The following is a 22,659-nucleotide window of genomic DNA, read 5'->3' as shown; positions in this document are numbered from 1 at the left end:
ACATGTGCAGGAGTCCCAAAATGTCACTGTTTTAAGCCAGATTAAGAATCTTATGATGAAATTTCAGATATCCAAACAGGGCCCAAATAATGAGAAAGAGTCACATCAGAAAAGCAATCTAATTGGCTGAACCTCCTAAGACCGCTCCTGGAAACAAGAGTGATGATTGTAAAAAACTAGTCAAGTTAATAAGTCCCTGCTTCTTTTTTAGGATGATAGATGTATGATCAGGCCATTCAAGATGGCTCTTCTCTTGCCCTCTGTACTCGCCTGCTCCGCCAGGCCCTGCTTCACTCAGATGATTATCCAATTCTCTTAATTATAGGGCTTAATTAGTAGCTCCTAACTGATGAGCCCACCTGATGTCAATTGCGCCCTATAAATGGTAGCCTCCTTCTCCCCTGAGTAGCTAAGGCTAATGCCATGTTCTTCCTGCTCGCTCTGACCTGTACACAGTGGGGTGTTGCTCCAGGACCCTTTGTGTAAGATCTCCTTGTCCAATAAATCATCGATGTCTCTGTTGCTATCTCTGGGCAACTTCAAGACTCGCAGGCCAGTGGGGTGCAGCCCAAAAGAGAACAGTAAAGGACTGGAAAGATCATCAGGCAGTAGTTCTCCCCAGGGGGCAGTACATGCTTGGAGTTGCTCATGGCATTTACTATCAGGGCCCCAGAATACTCACAGTGTAGCAGTGTCCTGATAAGCAGTACTTTTAGTCCATTCTTTTGCCAAGGGGAAGGAAACACGTGGTGGAATCTTTCCCCCAAAGGTCATATGCCCAGCCAATGCCAGAACTAGAGACAGAATTTGTTTTACCAACCTGGGTCCTTGGACTCTGTTTTTTTAAAGTAAATTTATTTATTTAATTTATTTTTGGCTGCTTTGGGTCTTCGTTGCTGCGTGCCGGCTTTCTCTAGTTGCGGCGAGCGGGGGCTACTCCTGTTGCAGTGTGTGGACTTCTCATTGCGGTGGCTTCTTTTTAGGGGAGCATTGGCTGTAGGCGTGCAGGCTTCAGTAGTTGTGGCACATAGGCTCTGTAGTTGTGACTCGCGGGCTCTAGAGCGCAGGCTCAGTAGTTGTGGCGCACGGGCTTCGTTGCTCTGCGGCATGTGCAATCTTCCCGGACCAGGGCTCGAACCCGTTTCCCCTGCATTGGCAGGCGGATTCTTAACCACTGCAACAACAGGGGAGTCCCTTGGACTCTTTAATCAATAGAAATTGATAGGAGGCCAGATGAGAACTCAGGCAAGGCTTTATTGGGACTCCTGCTGCAGCACAAGGGAGCAAAGACAAGTAGCAGGTGCCCTTGCTCGCTCCAGAGAGGAGCTCCTTGGGTCCTTAAAAGGGGTAACAACAGATAGATAGATAGGTTGGGCAGGAGGCGTGGCTTCGGAGGTCTGCTCAGGCCTTTGGTGGTGCTGTGTGCAGGGATCCCATGCAGGACCCTGCTTTTGCTCCCTGCGTCTCAGAAGTGGCAGTTGGTTTGTGGCCTTTGTGTATCCTGTTGTTCATAACTGCACCAATTACACACGTGTGCAGTTATTTTTAGTCCCTTATAGTTTCTTTGTATTCTGTTGCTCAAGGAAACATTTGTCCAGGTGCACACACTCTGGTGAAGTGTCCCAGGTCCCAGCCTGTCTCACTTGGAACTCCACTGCAGGACGTTTTCCACTGGAACCACTTTTCTGCATAGTTTCTCCTTATACAGCTGAAGGAAAACTGTCTCATTGAAAAGAACTTCTTTAAGGTGTGATATTTTCATTCTCCTCAGATGTTATTTCTCATACTCTAAATCCTTCTTTGGTGTGGTTTTCAGTGACATTTCAAAATCAGCCTCATTATTCTGCAATTGTAAGGTTTTTTTTCAGGGGGAGAGGTAGTAGTTATATTTTTTATCCCCTCAAAAATATTTTATTAAACTTGATCTTTGTTTTATTTCCCTACTTAATCCGAATAACTTTTGACTATTTTAAAAAACCAAACCTACCTCCAAATGTATAAAATGTGCTGTTTTTAAGCATTGAAAGGAAAGGAGGTGCAGTTCTCATTCAACATATAACATTCCTTGCAAGTGTATCATGTGCCCGGTGTTGTGTTAAGTTCTATGGGTACAGGAGATACAATGTTAAAAGAAAAAACTGATTCCCCCCCCCCCCGCCACCCTCAGACACATGAGAAGGTGAGTTCAATATAGTGTTTGTAGTGATATGATAGGATCTATATGAATATCAAGAAAGGGCAGTTGATCCCATTGTGGGTAGTTAGACCTTCTGGGGGGGTTGATATTCCAGTTGAGATTTGAGGGGTAGCAGGTGATAATAAGACAAATGGTAAGGTGGGGTTTGGGGCAAGAAGAATGGGAGACAGAAATCTAGTCAAAGAGAACAGCGTCTGCAGATCTTGGGTTAAACAAGACAGTGTGTCACAACTATGGTAAAGCAAATAGTGTAGTTTGGTGGAAACACAGGTAAGCTTTTCTGTCAGTTGTGAAATGGAAATGGAAGGGAAGAGATAAAGAGGCAAGGATGAGACTGGACGGGGAAGATATTATAAGCCAGGCCAGGAAGTGTGGGAACCACTGAATGGTTTTAAGAAGAGAATTGGTAATTCCAAAAGTAGAAATTTGAATAAATAATCAGCTTCTAAAAATTAGAACTTCATAGAACAACACTCATTAGATGCAGAGAATATGGTCTGACATTCTTATTGAAATTCATCACACCCACTCCCAGTGATGCTGCAAACATGTTTCTGATCCTGGACCAATCTTGGCCCAGAGCCTCTCCTCCCTTCTGTACTCAGTGACAAGCCCCTCTCCCCAATCAATTCTTCTAATTAGTGCTCATCAGTGCTGGGGACAGATGTCATAGTAAAGAATGAGGAGACATTTGTTCAGAGTTCAGGAGGACAGTGACAAAGAGGGGGGATTTATTGCATTACCACACACACAACACAATTAAATATTAATGAAAAATGTCACTTTTCCTGTCATTACCAGGCTTTTGTTTTGCAAAGATAATCCACTGGACCAAATGGTGAAAGATATACAGTGCTACTGCGGAGTGAATGTTGGAGATGTAATTAGCAACGTTTTGGAAACAAAGGTGCTTTCACAAATTGCGAAAGGATAGATGGGCAAAAAATGTCCACTGGAGATACATGCAATAATTAAAGAGGTGTTTTTGAGTGCCTACTGAGGAATGTTTTGTGTGTAACAAAAGTAACACTTTATTGAGGTTTTTCTGTGTTAAATTAAAGCACCAGCCATACTCACATGATTATTTTGGAGAAGCAGTTGTATTTCACATACTGATATATCGGTGAAGACTCACTTTGAGCTTCAGTAAAACAGCAGTGAAACATTCTTCAGAAGATTGACTATGAAAATAAAAAAGTAATAAACAAACAAAATGGTCACGAAGAACCTAGGGTCAGGACGGGAATAATGACGCAGACCTACTAGAGAATGGACTTGAGGACGCAGGGAGGGGGAAGGGTAAGCTGTGACAAAGTGAGAGAGTGGCATGGACATATAAACACTGCCAAATGTAAAATCGATAGCTAGTGGGAAGCAGCTGCATAGCACGGGGAGATCAGCTCGGTGCTTTGTGACCACCTAGAGAGGTGGGATAGGGAGGGTGGGTGGAAGACGCAAGAGGGAGGGGATATGGGGATATATGTATATGTATAGCTGATTCACTTTGTTATAAAGCAGAAACTAACACACCATTGTAAAGCAATTATACTCCAATAAAGATGTTTTAAAAAATTAAAAAATAAAAAAAAGGAATAAAAGTGGCAGTAGTCAAAGAGTAAACATTTTCTCAAGATAGAACTTTGTACTTATTTAAAATCACATGGAATGGAGACAGGTAGCAAAAGATTAAAGATACTGGAGAAGTGAAAACAAATAGGATTTTTTTTTCTGAGATAACATGAAAGAATGAAAGAAAATAAATTGAGACATGAGAATGTAAAGGTAAATGGGAGAGAAATAGGAAATTATTGTTTATTTGTACCTCCTCTATTTTCTAAAATAATTTGAGCCAGTTTACAAAAAAACAAAAGACAGAGGAATAATAAAGTTAGTAAACAGGAAAAATGAGGACTTAGAAAGAAGAAGCAAATATTGTAACCACGATAGCTAATATCATAGGAGTGATCCAGTGTCAAATTTGGCTCTGAAGTTTTTGGCAGTCGGGGCAAAGGGGAAATATGATATGTTTCTAATTATCTCTTGCTGTGTAACAAACCACCTCAGAACAGTGACTTAGAACATTAACAGTTGTTTATTATTAGCTCATGGTTCTGTGAGTTGCCTGTAGTTCAGCAGGGAAGTTCTGGCTTTTGGTATCTCATGCAGTTGTTTTAGTCAATGGCTAGGGCTTGAATCATCTGAAGACCAGCTCCTTCACTTATCTGGTGCCTGGGCTGAGAAGACTCAAACAGCTGGGCTGGAACACCTGGGGCTCTGCAGGCATCTCTATCTCTACCTGGCCTCTCTAGGAAGGCAGCTTCAGGGTAGTTCCAAAGGTACATGGTTCAAAGAGAGGCAAGTAGAAGCTGTGTTCCTTTTATGACCTAGCCTTGGAAGTCACTCAGCCTCATTTTCTCTGCAATTCTTTAGAAGCATGTCTCTAAGGCTGGTCTATGTTCTGGGGGAGGGGAATTAGACTTCCCTTTTTGAATAGAGGAAATGAAAAATAATCCACAACATGTTTTAAAACTACCACATGATGTAACAGTTTTTTCATTGTCAAAAAGGTAGTAGTGTATCAATTGCTCAAGCTCCCACCTGATGTTGTCAACCTTTTCTTTTAGATGAAGTAATGGGGGAGACCATCAAGCATAAGATTAGAGAAGAACAGAGGGTGAGATTAAGGAGAAAGGTATGTGTTTGAAATATCTCCTTATAGGAGCGTATAGCGGCAGCACAGTAGAGCCTTGCTTCTCAAAGTGTGGTCTAGGACCAGTGGCCTCTGCCACTGAGAGCTTGTTAGAAATGCAGAACTTGGTCTCTACCTCAGACCTACTGAATCAGAATGGTATCTTAACAAGCTCACAGGATTCCTCTGCAGAAAAGCACTGCTGAAGAGGTGGAAAAGAATTGTCAGGTAGTGAGGAGGGACAAATTGCTGTGTACACACTTAGAGCAGGCCATGTGTCCTCCTTTATGGGACAATAACAGAATATGAGTGGGATAAGAAAATGACTAAACAGTAAAGTTCATCTGAGGTTGGGAATTCCACACATTCATTGACCAGGATGTCTAGGATGGGTGTTGGGTACTTAGGTAGAATTGAAATGAAAATAAGATCTAAATGGGTTAGGGAGAGGATGGGTGCAGTTGGAAGATGAAGGTTGGAATAAGGCTGGAGAGCTGATATTGCAGAAGTATGAACAGGGTATCCAAATAAACGATAGCTAGAAAGGGAAAATACCAAGTTGGTTTTTCAGAAATAGATAAATATTATTTTGGTACAATGGAATTGTATGGAATGTTACCCAAAGCAAGTAGATTTTTGACTGAGACATTTACTTTGTTTTACAGAAATATCTGCAGTAATGACATTTGCTTTTTTTTTTTTTATTCTGCACAGCTTATGGGATCTTAGTTCTCCAACCAGGGATTGAACCTGGGCCCTCAGCAGTGAGGGCGTGGAGTCTTAACCACTGGACCGCCAGGGAATTCCCACATTTGCTATTTCAATAAACATCTTATATATAGTTAAGGGCAGACAGCCAACAGATTGGTATCAGATATTAGCAAATTACAACCCATCATCACTGATATTTCATACTGTCTTATATATGTGGTTTGTATTAAGAGTATAGGGCTTAGAGAGAGTTGAGCTCCTTGGAGAAGTGGCTGATACCAATTCTGCGCCAGGAAATGCACAAAATATGTCTGGAATATCTTGTCCTATGTGAAAGACAAGGAAACTATTAAAGATGACGGAATTCATGTTAAATGGACACCAGAGCCAATTTGAAGGGGTTGCACTTGCCAAAGATGAGGTAATATTAGCAGCAAAAAAGAATAATAATGATAATGGATTGAGATACATCAAATATGTTAAAATCCATTAGTTCTTAATGATGCTCACATACAAAAACTCTCATTAGTCATCTTTGGAAGATGGTATGAAACCAAAACTTTATGCTGAAAACTGGTAAATGGAGTAAAACAATCAAGCATTTATATTAAATTTTTTTGTACAAATAGTATTTAAGGGTGCCAAGTAGTTAATTTGGGAAAGACTTTTTAAAAGAATTTCAGCGAATAACTGTGGAAGCAATGGTAGAATTAGAATATCACCATTGAACTCCTAATGAAATAATGGATTTAGGCCATGATCATTAATGGCTCTTAAAACCATTAGGTGAATTGCTAATGGGGAGCTTTATAATGGTAGATCAGGCTGACAACAGCAAGCCTACTGCCCAGTCTTAATGTCACAAAAATGAGAAAGAACTAGACATTATGTTTCTCCTAATGGAATTACACAATACTCCTATAAAATAGTCATGCTAGGGCTTCCCTGGTGGCGCAGTGGTTGAGAGTCCGCCTGCCGATTACAGGCGACACAGGTTCGTGCCCCGGTCTGGGAAGATCCCACATGCCGCGGAGCAGCTGGGCCCGTGAGCCATGGCCGCTGAGCCTACGCGTCCGGAGCCTGTGCTCCGCAACGGGAGAGGACACAACGGTGAGAGGCCCGCGTACCGCAAAAAAAAAAAAAAATATATATATATATATATATATATATGGGAGCCAAAAGAATGTGTGAAAAGTCCTCATAGGGAGGCAATCAGCAAATTTTAGAATGTGGGAATCCAATTTCTTCAACAAATAAATTGTGAGGGAAGAAAGACAGTGAGGGAAAAGTTATAGATTAAAAGATATGTAAGAGACTTTGGGTTTCAGTTTGACTTGTAGAGGGCTAGGAAATCATCACTCTAATTCTTACAACAAGAAAAAATGCTGAAAAACGACTCATTAGAGACCTAGGTCAGAAGGCAACTGCTGCTCCAAAATCTGGAGAGAGGGGTGAATAGAGAGAATCTCAGCTGAGATCAGCTTACATGAGCAGAAACAACTGGAGCTTTAAACAGATTAAAAACAATTAATTGGCACCTTTTTTTTTCGATCCATGCCAACATTTTTAATGGCTATATAAAATAACACAAAATATCATTGTGATTTATTACATGCGTGCCAATATTTTACTTAAAGCCAAACCATTCAAGAATCAGAAATCACTTTTTTTTTTCCCACTGTAACAGCTCCTTTACTTTGCAGTGAAAATTGATTTGTGTATTTTTTGCCTCTGAGTCCTTGTGGGATTTTTTTTTTTTTTAATTTGCCATGGCTAGGACTTCCAAAACTATGTTGAATAATAGTGGTGAGAGTGGACATCCTTGTCTCATTCCTGATCTTAGAGGAAATGCTTTCAGTTTTTCACCATTGAGAATGATGTTTGCTGTGGGTTTGTCGTATATGGTCTTTATTATGTTGAGGTAGTTTCCCTCTATGCCCACTTTCTGGAGAGTTTTTATCATAAATGGGTGTTGAATTTTGTCAAAAGCTTTCTCTGCATCTATTGAGATGATCATATGGTGTTTATTCTTTAGCTTGTTAATATGGTTTATCACATTGATTGATTTGCATATATTGAAGAATCCTTGCATCCCTTGGATAAATCCCACTTGATCATGGTGTATGATCCTTTTAATGTGTTCTTGGATTCTGTTTGCTAGTATTTTGTTGAGGATTTTTGCATCTATATTCATCAGTGATATTGGTCTGTAATTTTCTTTTTTGTAGTATCTTTGTCTGGTTTTGGTATCAGGGTGATGGTGGCCTCATAGAATGAGTTTGGGAGTGTTCCTTCCTCTGCAATTTTTTGGAAGAGTTTGAGAAGGATGGGTGTTAGTTCTTCTCTAATGTTTGATAGAATTCACCTGTGAAGCCATCTGGTCCTGGACTTTGGTTTGTTGGAAGATTTTTAATTACAGTTTCAATTTCATTACTTGTGATTGGTCTGTTCATATTTTCTGTTTCTTCCTGGTTCAGTCTTGGAAGGTTATACCTTTCTAAGAATTTGTCCATTTCTTCCAGGTTGTCCATTTTATTGATGAATTCCTGGAGCCTGAGCGTTGACTAGCTTGAGAGTAAGAAACTACCAGAGTCCTAGGCTTAGAGGTTCCCCATTTGGTGTGTGTGTGGGGGGGTTTCTCCAGAAACCTAAGAGGTTTTCAAGGTATAGATCTGAGAAAAATTCCATTTTGGTCAGGAGAGGGAAAAGTGACCATCTGAAATACCCACAGAATAGACTCCATGACAAAGGCAAGGGAAAATCCTTAATTTAAGCAAGGGAAAATCCTTTATCAGAACCTTATCTGACTCAGGGGCAGGGTGATAAGCCAACTATAGTCCCTGTAGCTTTTCTGTCTCACCTAAAAGGAGAAAAAAAAAGGCTAAGAAACTTTTGTGAAGGTCACACCCAGGGTTGTAGGCCCACTGTAAAATTATAAGCTTACAATACACTTCCCCCCCACACACCTTACCACTGCATCAACAGGGCTTCAGTATAATAACAGTGGGTTGCAATTGAGAGGTGCAAGATACGGACTCAATTTTTGAAACCCAAAAACAAGAGAAGGAAAAATAAAAATAAAAACAAGGACACTAGAGGAAACCAAAGTCCTTGGCATTGATGGCTACACTACAGCAGACTTTAAACACAGCCCAACTCCTTGCTAGAGCAACATAAAACCTCACACTATAGGCCTGTTTATTTCAGTTCCCATTACTTGATATATTATATCATGTCCTGCTTTCAATAAGAAATTGCAAGGCATGCTTAAAAAACAAGAAAAAGAACAGTCTGAAGACACATAGCAAGCATCAGAACCATGCTCAGATGTGACACAGATTTTAGAATGATCATATAGAGAATTTCAAATAACTATGATTAATTGATTAATTTGTGAAGAGCTCCAGTGGAAAAAGAAGACAACATGAAAGAAAAGATGGGTAATGTAAGTTAGAGATATGGAAACTCTAAGGAAAGATCAAAAGGGAATGTTAGAAATCAAAATCACTGTAACAGAAATGAAGAATACCTTTTATGGGCTCATCAGACTGGACATGGCCAAGGAAAAAAATCAGCGAGCTTGAAGATATATCAGTAAAATTTCCCAAACTGAAATTCAAAGAAAAGGAGAATAATTTAAAAGAAAAAAATCAGAACCATAAGACAGTTGCAAAAGATATAACATATGAATAATTGGAATACTAGAAGGAAAAGAGAGAAAGGAACATAAAATGGTTGAGAATTTTCCAAAATTAATGACAGAAAACAAACCACCACACAACCAGGAAATTTAGAGAACACTAAGCAGGATTAAAAAAATACCCAAAAACCAAAAAACATATGGCATAAAGTCAAAGACAAAGAGAAGTTTTTGAAAGAAGTCAGAGGACAAAACACCTTACCATTAAAGAAACAATAAGAATTACAGTGAAATTCTTGCCAGAAACCATGCAAAAAAGAAGAGAGTAGAGTAAAATATTTAAAATATAGATTGGATAAAAAAACACCAACCTAAAATTCTGTATTCAGCAAATGTCCTTCAAAAGTGAAGGAGAAATACTTTCTCAGAAAAATTAATACTGCAGAAATTTATCACCAGTAGACCTGCCCTGCAGGAGCTGTTAAAGAAATTCTTCAGATGAAAGGAAAAGTATACAGGTCAGAAACTCAGATCTACATAAAGAAAGAGAGTATCAGAGGACTAAATAAAAGTAAAATATTTTATTTTTTTTTAGTCTTAATTGATCTAATAGTCAATTGATCAGAGTAGTAATTGTAACAATATTTTGTGATGAAGGCATATGGATAAGTATCAATAAAATGAAAGACAGCAATGTTAGAAGAGAAGAGAGGAAGGAATTGGGAATACTCTTGTAAGATACCTGTACTACCTGTGAAATAAGATAGTGTTATTTGAAAAGTAAACTTAGATTAGTTGTAAGTTATATTGCAAACTCTAGGGCAACAACTAAAAAAGGAGAAAAAGAAATATAATTGATTTGCTAAGAAAGGAGAGAAAATGGAATCATGTAAAATATTCAATTAAAACCAGAGAAGGGGGAAAAAGAAGATTTTTAAAAGGAGCAAACAACAAATGCAATGAAGAGAAAACAGTTAAAAACATGGTATAGGGGGACTTCCGGGAAGATGGCGGAAGAGTAAGATGCGGAGATCACCTTCCTCTCCACAGATACACCAGAAATACATCTACGCGTGGAACAACTCCTACGGAGCACCTACTGAACGCTGGCAGAAGACCTCAGACCTCCCAAAAGGCAAGGAACCCCCCACGTACCTGGTTAGGGCAAAAGAAAAAACTAAACAGAGACAAAAGGATAGGGACGGGTCCTGCAATAGCGGGAGAGAGCTGTGAAGGAGGAAAAGTGTCCACACACTAGGAAGCCCCTTCGCGGGTGGAGACTTCGGGAGGCGGAGTGGGGGAGCTTGGGAGCCGCGGAGGAGAGCACAGCAACAGGGGTGCGGAGGGCAAAGCGGACAGATTCCAGCGCAGAGGATCGGGCCGACCGGCACTCATCAGCCGAGAGGCTTGTCTGCTCGCCCGCCGGGGCGGGCGGGACTGGGAGCTGAGGCTCCGGCTTTTGTCGGAGCGCCGGGAGAGGACTGAGGTTGGCGGCGTGAACACAGCCTGCAGGGCGTTGGTGCGCCGCGGCTGGCCGGGAGAGAGTCCGGGGAGGGGTCTGGACCTGCCGAAGAGGCAAGAGACTTTTACGTCCCTTTTTGTTTCCTGGTGCACGAGGAGAGGGGATTAAGAACGCTGCTTGAGAGAGCTCCAGGGACGGGCGCGAGCCGCGGCTAGGAGTGCGGAGACCAGAGACGGACATGGGACGCTAAGGCCGCTGCTGCCGCTGCCAGGAGGCCTGTGTGCGAACACAGGTCACTAGCCACACGCCCTTCCGGGGAGCCTGTGCAGCCCGCCACTGCCAGGGTCCCGGGATCCAGGGACGGCTCCCCCGGGAGAGCGCACGGCGCGCCTCAGGCTGCAGCGTCACGCCGGCCTCTGCCGCTGCAGGCCCGCCCCGCACTCCGTGACCCTCCCTACCCCCCGGCCTGGGTGAGCCAGAGCCTCCGAATCAGCGGCTCCTTTAACCCCGTCCTGTCTGAGCAAAGAACAGACGCCCTCCGGCGACCTACACGCACAGGCGGGGCCAAATCCAAAGCTGAGCCCCTGGGAACTGTGAGAACAAAGAAGAGAAAGGGAAATCTCTCCCAGCAGCCTCAGAAGCAGCGGATTAAAGCTCCACAATCAACTTGATATACGCTGCATCTGTGGAATACCTGAATAGACAACGAATCATCCCAAATTAAGGAGCCCTGTGGATGAAAGGCTCTTGGTGCTGCAGCCAGGACTCAGTGCTGTGCCTCTGAGGTGGGAGAGCCAACTTCAGGACACTGGTCCACAAGAGGCCTCCCAGCTGCACATAATATCAAACAGCAAAAATCTCCCAGAGATCTCCATCTCAACACCAGCACCCAGCTTCACTCAACGACCAGCAAGCTACAGTGCTGGACATCCTATGCCAAACAACTAGCAAGACAGGAACACAACCCCACCCATTAGCAGAGAGGCTGCCCAAAATCATAATAAGTCTACAGACACCTCAAAACACACCACCAGACGTGGACCTGCCCACCAGAAAGACAAGATCCAGCCTCATACACCAGAACACAGGCACTAGTACCCTCCACCAGGAAGCCTACACAACCCACTGAACCAACCTTAGCCACTGGGGACAGACACAAAAAACAACAGGAACTACGAACCTTCAGCCTGCAAAAAAAAAAAAAGGAGACCCCAAACACAGTAAGATAAGCAAAATGAAAAGACAGAAAAACACACAGCAGATGAAGGAGCAAGATAAAAACCCACCAGACCTAACAAATGAAGAGGAAATAGGCAGTCTACCTGAAAAAGAATTCAGAATAATGATAGTAAGGTTGATCCGAAATCTTGGAGATAGAATGGACAATAGAATGGACAAATTGCAAGAATCAGTTAACAAGGACCTAGAAGAACTAAAGATGAAACAAGCAACGATGAACAACACAATAAATGAAATTAAAAGTACTCTAGATGGGATCAATAGCAGAATAACTGAGGCAGAAGAACGGATAAGTGACCTGGAAGATAAAATAGTGGAAATAACTACTGCAGAGCAGAATAAAGAAAAAAGAATGAAAAGAACTGAGGACAGTCTCAGAGACCTCTGGGACAACATTAAACGCACCAACATTCGAATTATAGGGGTTCCAGAAGAAGAAGAGAAGAAGAAAGGGACTGAGAAAATATTTGAAGAGATTATAGTTGAAAACTTCCCTAATATGGGAAAGGAAATAGTTAATCAAGTCCAGGAAGCACAGAGAGTCCCATACAGGATAAATCCAAGGAGAAATACGCCAAGACACATATTAATCAAACTGTCAAAAATTAAATACAAAGAAAACATATTAAAAGCAGCAAGGGAAAAACAACAAATAACACACAAGGGAATCCCCATAAGGTTAACAGCTGATCTTTCAGCAGAAACTCTGCAAGCCAGAAGGGACTGGCAGGACATATTTAAAGTGTTGAAGGAGAAAAACCTGCAACCAAGATTACTCTACCCAGCAAGGATCTCATTCAGATTTGACAGAGAAATTAAAACCTTTACAGACAAGCAAAAGCTGAGAGAGTTCAGCACCACCAAACCAGCTCTACAACAACTGCTAAAGGAACTCCTCTAGGCAAGAAACACAAAAGAAGGAAAGGACCTACAATAACAAACCCAAAACAATTAAGAAAATGGGAATAGGAACACACATATCGATAATTACCTTAAATGTAAATGGACTAAATGCTCCCACCAAAAGACACAGATTGGCTGAATGGATACAAAAACAAGACCCTTATATATGCTGTCTACAAGAGACCCACTTCAGACCTAGAGACACATACAGACTGAAAGTAAGGGGATGGAAAAAGGTATTTCATGCAAATGGAAACCAAAAGAAAGCTGGAGTAGCAATTCTCATATCAGACAAAATAGACTTTAAAACAAAGACTATTAGAAGAGACAAAGAAGGACACTACATAATGATCAAGGGATCGATCCAAGAGGAAGATATAACAATTGTAAATATTTATGCACCCAACATAGGTGCACCTCAATACATAAGGCAAATACTGACAACCATAAAAGGGGAAATCGACAGTAACACATTCATAGTAGGGGACTTTAACACCCCACTTTCACCAATGGACAGATCATCCAAAATGAAAATAAATAAGGAAACACAAGCTTTAAATGATACATTAAACGAGATGGAGTTAATTGATATTTATAGGACATTCCATCCAAAAACAACAGAATACACATTTTTCTCAAGTGCTCATGGAACATTCTCCAGGATAGATCATATCTTGGGTCACAAATCAAGCCTTGGTAAATTTAAGAAAATTGAAATTGTATCAAGTATCTTTTCTGACCACAACGCCATGAGACTAGATATCAATTACAGGAAAAGATCTGTAAAAAATACAAACACATGGAGGCTAAACAATACACTACTTAATAATGAAGTGATCACTGAAGAAATCAAAGAGGAAATCAAAAAATACCTAGAAACAAATGACAATGGAGACACAACGACCCAAAACCTGTGGGATGCAGCAAAAGCAGTTCTAAGGGGGAAGTTTATAGCAATACAAGCCCACCTTAAGAAGCAGGAAACATCTCGAATAAACAACCTAACCTTGCACCTCAAGCAATTAGAGAAAGAAGAACAAAAAAACCCCAAAGCTAGCAGAAGGAAAGAAATCATAAAAATCAGATCAGAAATAAATGAAAAAGAAATGAAGGAAACAATAGCAAAGATCAATAAAACTAAAAGCTGGTTCTTTGAGAAGATAAACAAAATAGATAAACCACTAGCCAGACTCATCAAGAAAAAAAGGGAGAAGACTCAAATCAATAGAATTAGAAATGAAAAAGGAGAGGTAACAACTGACACTGCAGAAATAAAAGAGATCATGAGACATTACTACAAGCAACTCTATGCCAATAAAATGGACAATCTGGAAGAAATGGACAAATTCTTAGAAATGCACAACCTGCCAAGACTGAATCAGGAAGAAATAGAAAATATGAACAGACCAATCACAAGCACTGAAATTGAAACTGTGATTAAAAATCTTCCAACAAAGAAAAGCCCAGGACCAGATGGCTTCACAGGCGAATTCTATCAAACATTTAGAGAAGAGCTAACACCTATCCTTCTCAAACTCTTCCAAAATATAGCAGAGGGAGGAACACTCCCAAACTCCTTCTACGAGGCCACCATCACCTTGATACCAAAACCAGACAAGGATGTCACAAAGAAAGAAAACTACAGGCCAATATCACTGATGAACATAGATGCAAAGATCCTCAACAAAATACTAGCAAACAGAATCCAACAGCACATTAAAAGGATCATACACCATGATCAAGTGGGGTTTATTCCAGGAATGCAAGGATTCTTCAATATACGCAAATCTATCAATGTGATAAACCATATTAACAAACTGAAGGAGAAAAACCATATGATCATCTCAATAGATGCAGAGAAAGCTTTTGACAACATTCAACACCCATTTATGATAAAAACCCTGCAGAAAGTAGGCATAGAGGGAACTTTCCTCAACATAATAAAGGCCATATATGACAAGCCCACAGCAAACATCATCCTCAATGGTGAAAAACTGAAAGCATTTCCACTAACATAAGGAACAAGACAAGGTTGCCCACTCTCACCACTATTATTCAACATTGTTTTGGAAGTTTTAGCCACAGCAATCAGAGAAGAAAAGGAAATAAAAGGAATCCAAATCGGAAAAGAAGAAGTAAAGCTGTCACTGTTTGCAGATGACATGATCCTATACATAGAGAAGCCTAAAGATGCTACCAGAAAACTACTAGAGCTAATCAATGAATTTGGTAAAGTGGCAGGATACAAAATTAATGCACAGAAATCTCTGGCATTCCTATATACTAATGATGAAAAATCTGAAAGTGAAATCAAGAAAACACTCCCATTTACCATTGCAACAAAAAGAATAAAATATCTAGGAATGAACCTACCTAAGGAGACAAAAGATCTGTATGCAGAAAATTATAAGACACTGATGAAAGAAATTAAAAATGATACAAATAGATGGAGAGATATACCATGTTCTTGGATTGGAAGAATCAACATTGTGAAAATGACTCTACTACCAAAAGCAATCTATAGATTCAATGCAATCCCTATCAAACTACCACTGGCATTTTTCACAGAACTAGAACAAAAAATTTTGCAATTTGTATGGAAACACAAAAGACCCCGAATAGCCAAAGCAATCTTGAGAACGAAAGAAGGAACTGGAGGAATCAGGCTCCCAGACTTCAGACTATACTACAAAGCTACAGTTATCAAGACGGTATGGTACTGGCACAAAAACAGAAAGATAGATCAATGGAACAGGATAGAAAGCCCAGAGATAAACCCACGCACATATGGTCACCTTATCTTTGACAAAGGAGGCAGAAATGTACAGTGGAGAAAGGACAGCCTATTCAATAAGTGGTGCTGGGAAAACTGGACAGCTACATGTAAAAGTATGAAATTAGATCACTCCCTAACACCATACACAAAAATAAGCTCAAAATGGATTAAAGACCTAAATGTAAGGCCAGAAACTATCAAACTCTTAGAGGAAAACATAGGCAGAACACTCTATGACATAAATCACAGCAAGGTCCTTTTTGACCCACCTCCTAGAGAAATGGAAATAAAAACAAGAGTAAACAAATGGGACCTAATGAAAGTTAAAAGCTTTTGCGCAGCAAAGGAAACCATAAAGAAGACCAAAAGACAACCCTCAGAATGGGAGAAAATATTTGCAAATGAAGCAACTGACAAATGATTGATCTCCAAAATTTATAAGCAGCTCATGCAGCTTAATAACAAAAAAACAAACAACCCAATCCAAAAATGGGCAGAAGACCTAAATAGACATTTCTCCAAAGAAGATATACAGAGTGCCAACAAACACATGAAAGGATGCTCAACATCACTAATCATGAGAGAAATGCAAATCAAAACTACAATGAGATATCATCTCACACCAGTCAGAATGGCCATCATCAAAAAATCTAGAAACAATAAATGCTGGAGAGGGTGTGGAGAAAAGGGAACCCTCTTACACTGTTGGTGGGAATGTAAATTGATACAGCCACTGTGGAGAACAGTATGGAGGTTCCTTAAAAAGCTACAAATAGAACTACCATATGACCCAGCAATCCCACTACTGGGCATATACCCTGAGAAAACCATAATTCAAAAAGAGTCATGTACCAAAATGTTCATTGCAGCTCTATTTACAATAGCCCAGAGATGGAAACAACCTAAGTGTCCATCATCGGATGAATGGATAAAGAAGATGTGGCACATATATACATTGGAATATTACTCAGCCATAAAAAGAGACGAAATTGAGCTATTTGTAATGAGGTGGATAGACCTAGAGTCTGTCATACAGAGTGAAGTAAGTCAGAAAGAGAGAGACAAATACCGTATGCTAACACATATATATGGAATTTAAAAAAAAAAATGTCATGAAAAACCTAGGGGTGAAACAGGAATAAAGACACAGACTTACTAGAGAATGGACTTGAGGCTATGGGGAGGGGGAAGGGTAAACGGTGACAAAGCGATAAAGAGGCATGGACATATATACACTACCAAACGTAAGGTAGATAGCTAGTGGGAAGCAGCTGCATAGCACAGGGAGATCAGCTCGGTGCTTTGTGACCGCCTGGAGGGGTGGGATAGGGAGGGTGGGAGGGAGGGAGACACAAGCGGGAAGAGATATGGGAATATATGTATATATATAACTGATTCATTTTGTTGTGAAGCTGAAGCTAAGATACCATTGTAAAGCAATTATACTCCAATAAAGATGTTAAAAAAAAAAAAAAAAAACATGGTATATATTAATTCAACTATATCAATAGTCACTTTAAATGTGAATATAATCTATGTACACCAATTAAATGACAGAGATTGTCATGGTAGATAAAAACACAAGACCCAACTATGTTGTCTATAAGAAACTCATATTAAATAAAGATACAGATAGGTTACAAATAAAGGATGTGAAAAGACATACCATGATAACACTAATCAAAGGAAAGATGGAGTATTATGTTGATTTCAGAAAAAGCAGACTTAAGAACAATGAAATTTACCAGGAATTAAGAGGGCATTACATACTGATAAATCAGTCAATTCTCTAAGGAGATATAACAATACTTAACATGTTTGAATCTAACAACAGAGCATCAAAATATATAAGGCAAAAACTGATAGAACACCGAGGAAATATAGATAAATCCATAATTATGGTTGAAAACTTCAACATCCCTTTTTTAGTAATTGATAGATCTAACAGGCAGAAAATCAGTAAGGATATAGTTGAACTAAATAGCACCATCAATTAACTGCATGTAATTGACATTATACTATATTTTCCTTTCAATTTTGTTATGTAACTAAAACTACTCTAAAAAAAAAACTACTCTAAAGTCATAAAAAAATAAAATACATTTTAAAAAATAGACAAAAAGGGCTTCCCTGGTGGCGCAGTGGTTGAGAGTCCGCCTACCGCTGAAGGGGACGCGGGTTCGTGCCCCGGTCCGGGAAGATCCCACATGCCGCGGAGCGACTGGGCTCGTGAGCCATGGCTGCTGAGCCTGCGCATCCGGAGCGTGTGCTCCGCGATGGGAGAGGCCACAACAGTGAGAGGCCCACGTACTGAAAAAAAAAAAAAAAAAATAGACAAAAGATCTGAATACTTTACCAAAGAAGATATACAGATGGCAAATAAGCATATGAAAAGATGTTCAGCATATGTATCATTAGGGAATTGCAAGTTAAAGGAAAATTGAGATACCATGCACACCTATTAGAATGACTGAAATCCAACACCTTAACAGCATCAAATGTTGATGAGGATATGGAGCAAGGAGAGCTCTCATTCATTGCTGGTGGCAGTGCAAAAATGGCACAGTCACTTTGGAAATAGTTTGGCAGTTTGCTATAAAGCTTAAGAGTCTTACCACAAGATTCAGCAATTTTAATCCTAGGCCCTAGGTTTTTACCTAATTGAGCTGAAAATGTTTTTTCATGCAAAAACCTGCATGTACATGTTTTTAGCAGCTGTATTAATAATCACCAAAACTGTGGGAATGTAAATTGGTGCAGCCAATATGGAAAACAGTGTGGAGGTTCCTTAAAAAACTAAAAGTAAAGCTACCATATGATCCAGCAATCCCACTCTGGATATATATTCGGAAAAGATGAAAACTCTAATTTCAAAAGATTCATGCACGCCAATGTTCATAGAACTATTTACAAATAGCCAAGACGTGGAAACAACCCAAGTGTCCATCCACAGACAATTGGCTTAAGAAGATGGAATATTACTCAGCCATAAAAAAGAATGAAATATTACCATTTGCAGCAGTATGGATGGAGCTAGAGAATAGTATAGTTAAGCAAGTCAGTCAGAGAAAGAAAAACATTATATGATATCACTTATATGTGATATTGACATGACCCAAATAAGCAGAGTTTTTTTTTTTTTTTTAAGTAGCACATGTAAATAAAAGAAAACACCAAGTAAAAATTGTTCCTCTTGACTGTAACAGTTTCTCAGACTTGTATTTTGATAATCTTTGAAGATTTTGAGGAATACTGGTCAGGTATGTTATAGGATGCCCCTCTATTCAAAGTTGTCTGATATTTTCATGATGATTAGGCAGGAGTTATGGTTTTTGAGGTGAAATATAACAAAAGTAAAGTGCCATACTCATTACATCGTATCAAAGGTACATACTGTTGGCATGAATTATGAGTGTTGATGCTGACCCTAATCACCTGGCTGAAGTACTGTTTGTAAAGTTACACCTTCTTCCTCCTTTCCATACTGTACTCTTTGGAAGAAGGTCACTCTTGCACAGCCCATTTGGGTCCTGTGAATTTGGATTTATTTTGACCTCTTTTGTTATTGAGTGTAGGTCACGTGTTTCTGTTTCTTTGCACGTCTACTGAGTTTCTACTGGGTACCTGACATTATAAATAATACATAGTAGACACATGGAAGACTGACTTTTAGTCAGGACGTTAACTTGGCTGAACTCAAACTCCATACTCTGTCCCTCTGTAGTCAGTCAGTAGCTGACTTTTCCTTCAGATCTGTAGTTTCCAGCTTTTTTTTTTTTTTCCAACTAGTTCCTCTGTAATCTCCCCTGTGAATATTAGTTTAGTGGTCAGCCAAATTTCAGGGCAATATTGGTTGCATAGGACTATGTGTGCCCTATGTGGCTCTTCTCTTCTGAGCTCTTCTCTGTAGTTTTCTCTTTGCTCTGCAAACCCTGAACACTGGCCTCTTATGCTTCAGAGCACTAAGGCATTGGCCTTCTGCTGGCCAGAGCTGCTGTCCGGATTGGGGTTGTCCTCAGGCAAGAAGCCCCAGATTCCTCAATCTCACCACGTGCAATTCCTGTTTTTCCAGAGTAGATGTCCTTCCAGTTTCTTCCTGCTTTTGGTTGTTCTCCAGTGTCTCCAAAAGGGTTTTCTTCTTAAATAATTCTGTTTGAATTTTAAAACTTTAATCTGTGGGTAGTTTGGCCTCTTCAAGCTATTTTACCATTATCAGCTGAACTCTTTTTGAAGGGTCAGCAAAGTTTGACCCAGTTTAAAATGAGAACTCTGCCCTATTTCTTGCTCATTTCATTCCATAAATATTCATTTAGTGCTTATGAAGTGCCATGAACTTTTCTAAGTTCTTTGTGAAATGCTAACTCATTCATTCCTTAGAAATAGCCTCTATGGGAACTGCTATTATTACTCCCTTTTGCCAACAGAAAAACTACTGAAGTAAAGAGAGGTTAAGTTACTTGCCAAAGTTCACATAGCCAGCTAATAGGCTAAACGCTGAACCCAGCTTACCATTTAGCCCACTCTTCTTCTACTACCAAAAAGCCAAGGGTTGATGCAGGGATTCTGAATGTCCCTCAAATCACGCCGTAATGCTGCTCTTTATAGTCTATGGGAGTAACTAAAAGAGAAGACTATATAAAGATATCCTGATTAATTTTACACATGGCTTTGGTGTATCATGTTTCTTATCTCTCAGCCCTAGTTTACTCATCTATGAAGTGAAGTGGTATTACATTTAACAGTGTACTCCAGAAAGATCGAAAGACAATAGTGTCATCCACCTGTGTGTTTCCTCTTTGTCTCCATTAGAGGGTGAACTGATACCAGAGATTCATGGTTAAAAGACCTGAAAAGGAAACTCCAGTGTAAAAAGTTTATTTAAACAAATTTTTATTATGTAATACTATTCATTGTAAAAAAAAAATGTAGGCTATATGGAAAAGCATAAAGAAGAAGAAAAACATCACTGCTGTAAACATTTTTCATTCCTTTTAGCTGCCTAATTTGTGAACCTCCTTCACCGTAGAGGTAGAAATGCTGGTTTCCCTACCTCCCCTCCAGCTGGGGTGTGGGTGCAGGACTGAGGCTTTGCCCCAGACTGGGATCTGAAGACACAGAAAAGCATGTGCAGAAATATTTTGGAGAGATTATACAGAGAAAGGGAAGTCCTGTTGAGTAGGGGAGGCTTGGAGCTAGCAAGATTAGAATATGAGGGGGTGTGACTCAATCTGCCCTCACAGGCTGGTGAGGCTTGGAGATATCCATCTTCCCAACGCTGCTCAGATTTGTCTCCTTCTCCCTCCTCCCCATGCCACTGCTGACTTCATTTCTCACCCGCACTACTGGGCCAGCTTCTTAACCTGGATCTGGTCTTCTTTCTCCAAGTTCCAATGAGTGCCAGACTGATTTTCTGTGGCACAAATTAGATTATGTCACTCTGCTTAAAAATCTCAATGGCTCCCCATTTTCTCTGGAAAAATATCCCATCTCCAGTGTTGATTTGTAAGATGTTTTCATGAGCTGACTTTAGTCATCCTGAACCTTTCATTCAGCCTTCTCAACTTGCGCCTTATGCTCTAGTCACTTTTAACTGTTGGCAGTTTCACAAACTAATCATGAATTTTATTTTCGTGCATTTGAATATCTTCCTTATCTTTAGATCTACAATGCCGATTACAATGGGCATATGAAAAGTATTTAATAAATATTCATTGAATAAGTGAATGAACAGTACATGTTCACATGTTCTCTGAGACTGAATCAAGAGAAATAGAGAAAGAAATTGCAAGACTGAAGCATATCCAAGAGGTGATAACGTTCAAGGTTATAATAATACTAATAACAATAGTACTATTATTACTGATACAATGAGTAACAATAGCTAGCCTGTATTGAGCACTGACTAGGTATCAGACACTCTTGCCATAAGATACTTTGTAATATCCCTTTAGTCCTCACCACAATGCTATGAGGTAGCTACTACCATAACCATTAAACAGAAAAGAAAGCTGAGGCAAGGGCAGAGTGTAGTTAAGTAACTTGCTTAAATTTATCGGGCCTGCCAAAGGTGGAGGCAAAATTTGAATACATTCAAACTAACACCAGAACCTGCATGTTATACTACTTTGGAGAATACTGCAGGTGGAGAACTTCAGTGACATAAAAGAAAAGGTCATTGGTTTTGAAAAATTTGAGGAATTGTAATGTCAAGGTGTTAAAAGAAATACTAATCTGGATTTTTGTATTACCTGTTAGATGTCTACATTCCCCTACTAGAAAGAAAACACCATAGGAGAAAACAAACTTGTCTGTCTTTCACATGGAATACCAAGTCCCTAGAAAGTGTTTAGCATATGTCAATAGTAGGCGCCCCATAAATATTTATGGAAGGAAATAAGGAAGACAGGAATTACAAAGAATCTGTTGAAATCACAAAAGATCTGTTTTAGGCACTACCGTCATTGTATCAAATATATTTTAAGTCCTTAAGTGTATGTAATATCCTTTCCTTTTCCCATCAGTTAGTTTGTGTATAGTAGGTGTTTAATAAGTAATTATTGACTGATTGAAGAGTGTCAGAAAAATTAATGAAAGACAACGAAATATTTGGAAATGGGCAGGTTATCTCTGCCTTTCAACATTTTTGGCAACTTTACAACTCAATTAGTTTTAGAAAATTAATGATAATACAAATGATTTTGTCCATAGACCTGCAAATTGGTTGTGTCTGGTGGAATGTAATTGATTATTGATCCATTGCGTTTCAGCATTCCTTATCTGATTTTATACGTGTTCTTTGAATTCTTCCTTGAACAGGTTATGAAAACATACTCGTTCCCACATTAATTGGAATACTCTTCAGCCATAAAAAAAGAATGCAATTTTGCCATTTGTAACAACATGGATGCACTTGGAGGGTATTATGCTAAGTGAAATAAGTCAGACAGAGAAAGACAAGTACTGTACGTTAGCACTTATATGTGGAATCTAAAAAGTAGAATAAAGGAATGAATATAACAAAACAGAAACAGACTCACAGATG

General features: G+C 39.6%; 1 protein-coding gene across 1 annotated transcript in view; it reads left to right on the top strand.

Annotated features, from left to right (window-relative positions):
• Positions 1 to 1,625: 1,625 nt before the first annotated feature.
• The window catches only part of UNC13C (unc-13 homolog C), a 790,070-nt gene continuing 769,036 nt past the window's right edge, over positions 1,626 to 22,659 (top strand). The window contains exons 1-4 of the mRNA XM_049705963.1: positions 1,626 to 1,747; positions 2,999 to 3,104; positions 4,822 to 4,889; positions 5,601 to 6,707. The gene's annotated coding sequence lies outside the window, so the exon portion shown is untranslated. The remainder of the gene's footprint in view (positions 1,748 to 2,998; positions 3,105 to 4,821; positions 4,890 to 5,600; positions 6,708 to 22,659) is intronic.

Source organism: Orcinus orca, chromosome 2 (assembly GCF_937001465.1).
Source record: "Orcinus orca chromosome 2, mOrcOrc1.1, whole genome shotgun sequence".
NCBI lineage: Eukaryota > Metazoa > Chordata > Mammalia > Artiodactyla > Delphinidae > Orcinus > Orcinus orca.
The sequence above is the reverse complement of the archived record's forward strand: the minus strand, read 5'-3'. Positions and strand labels throughout refer to the sequence as shown.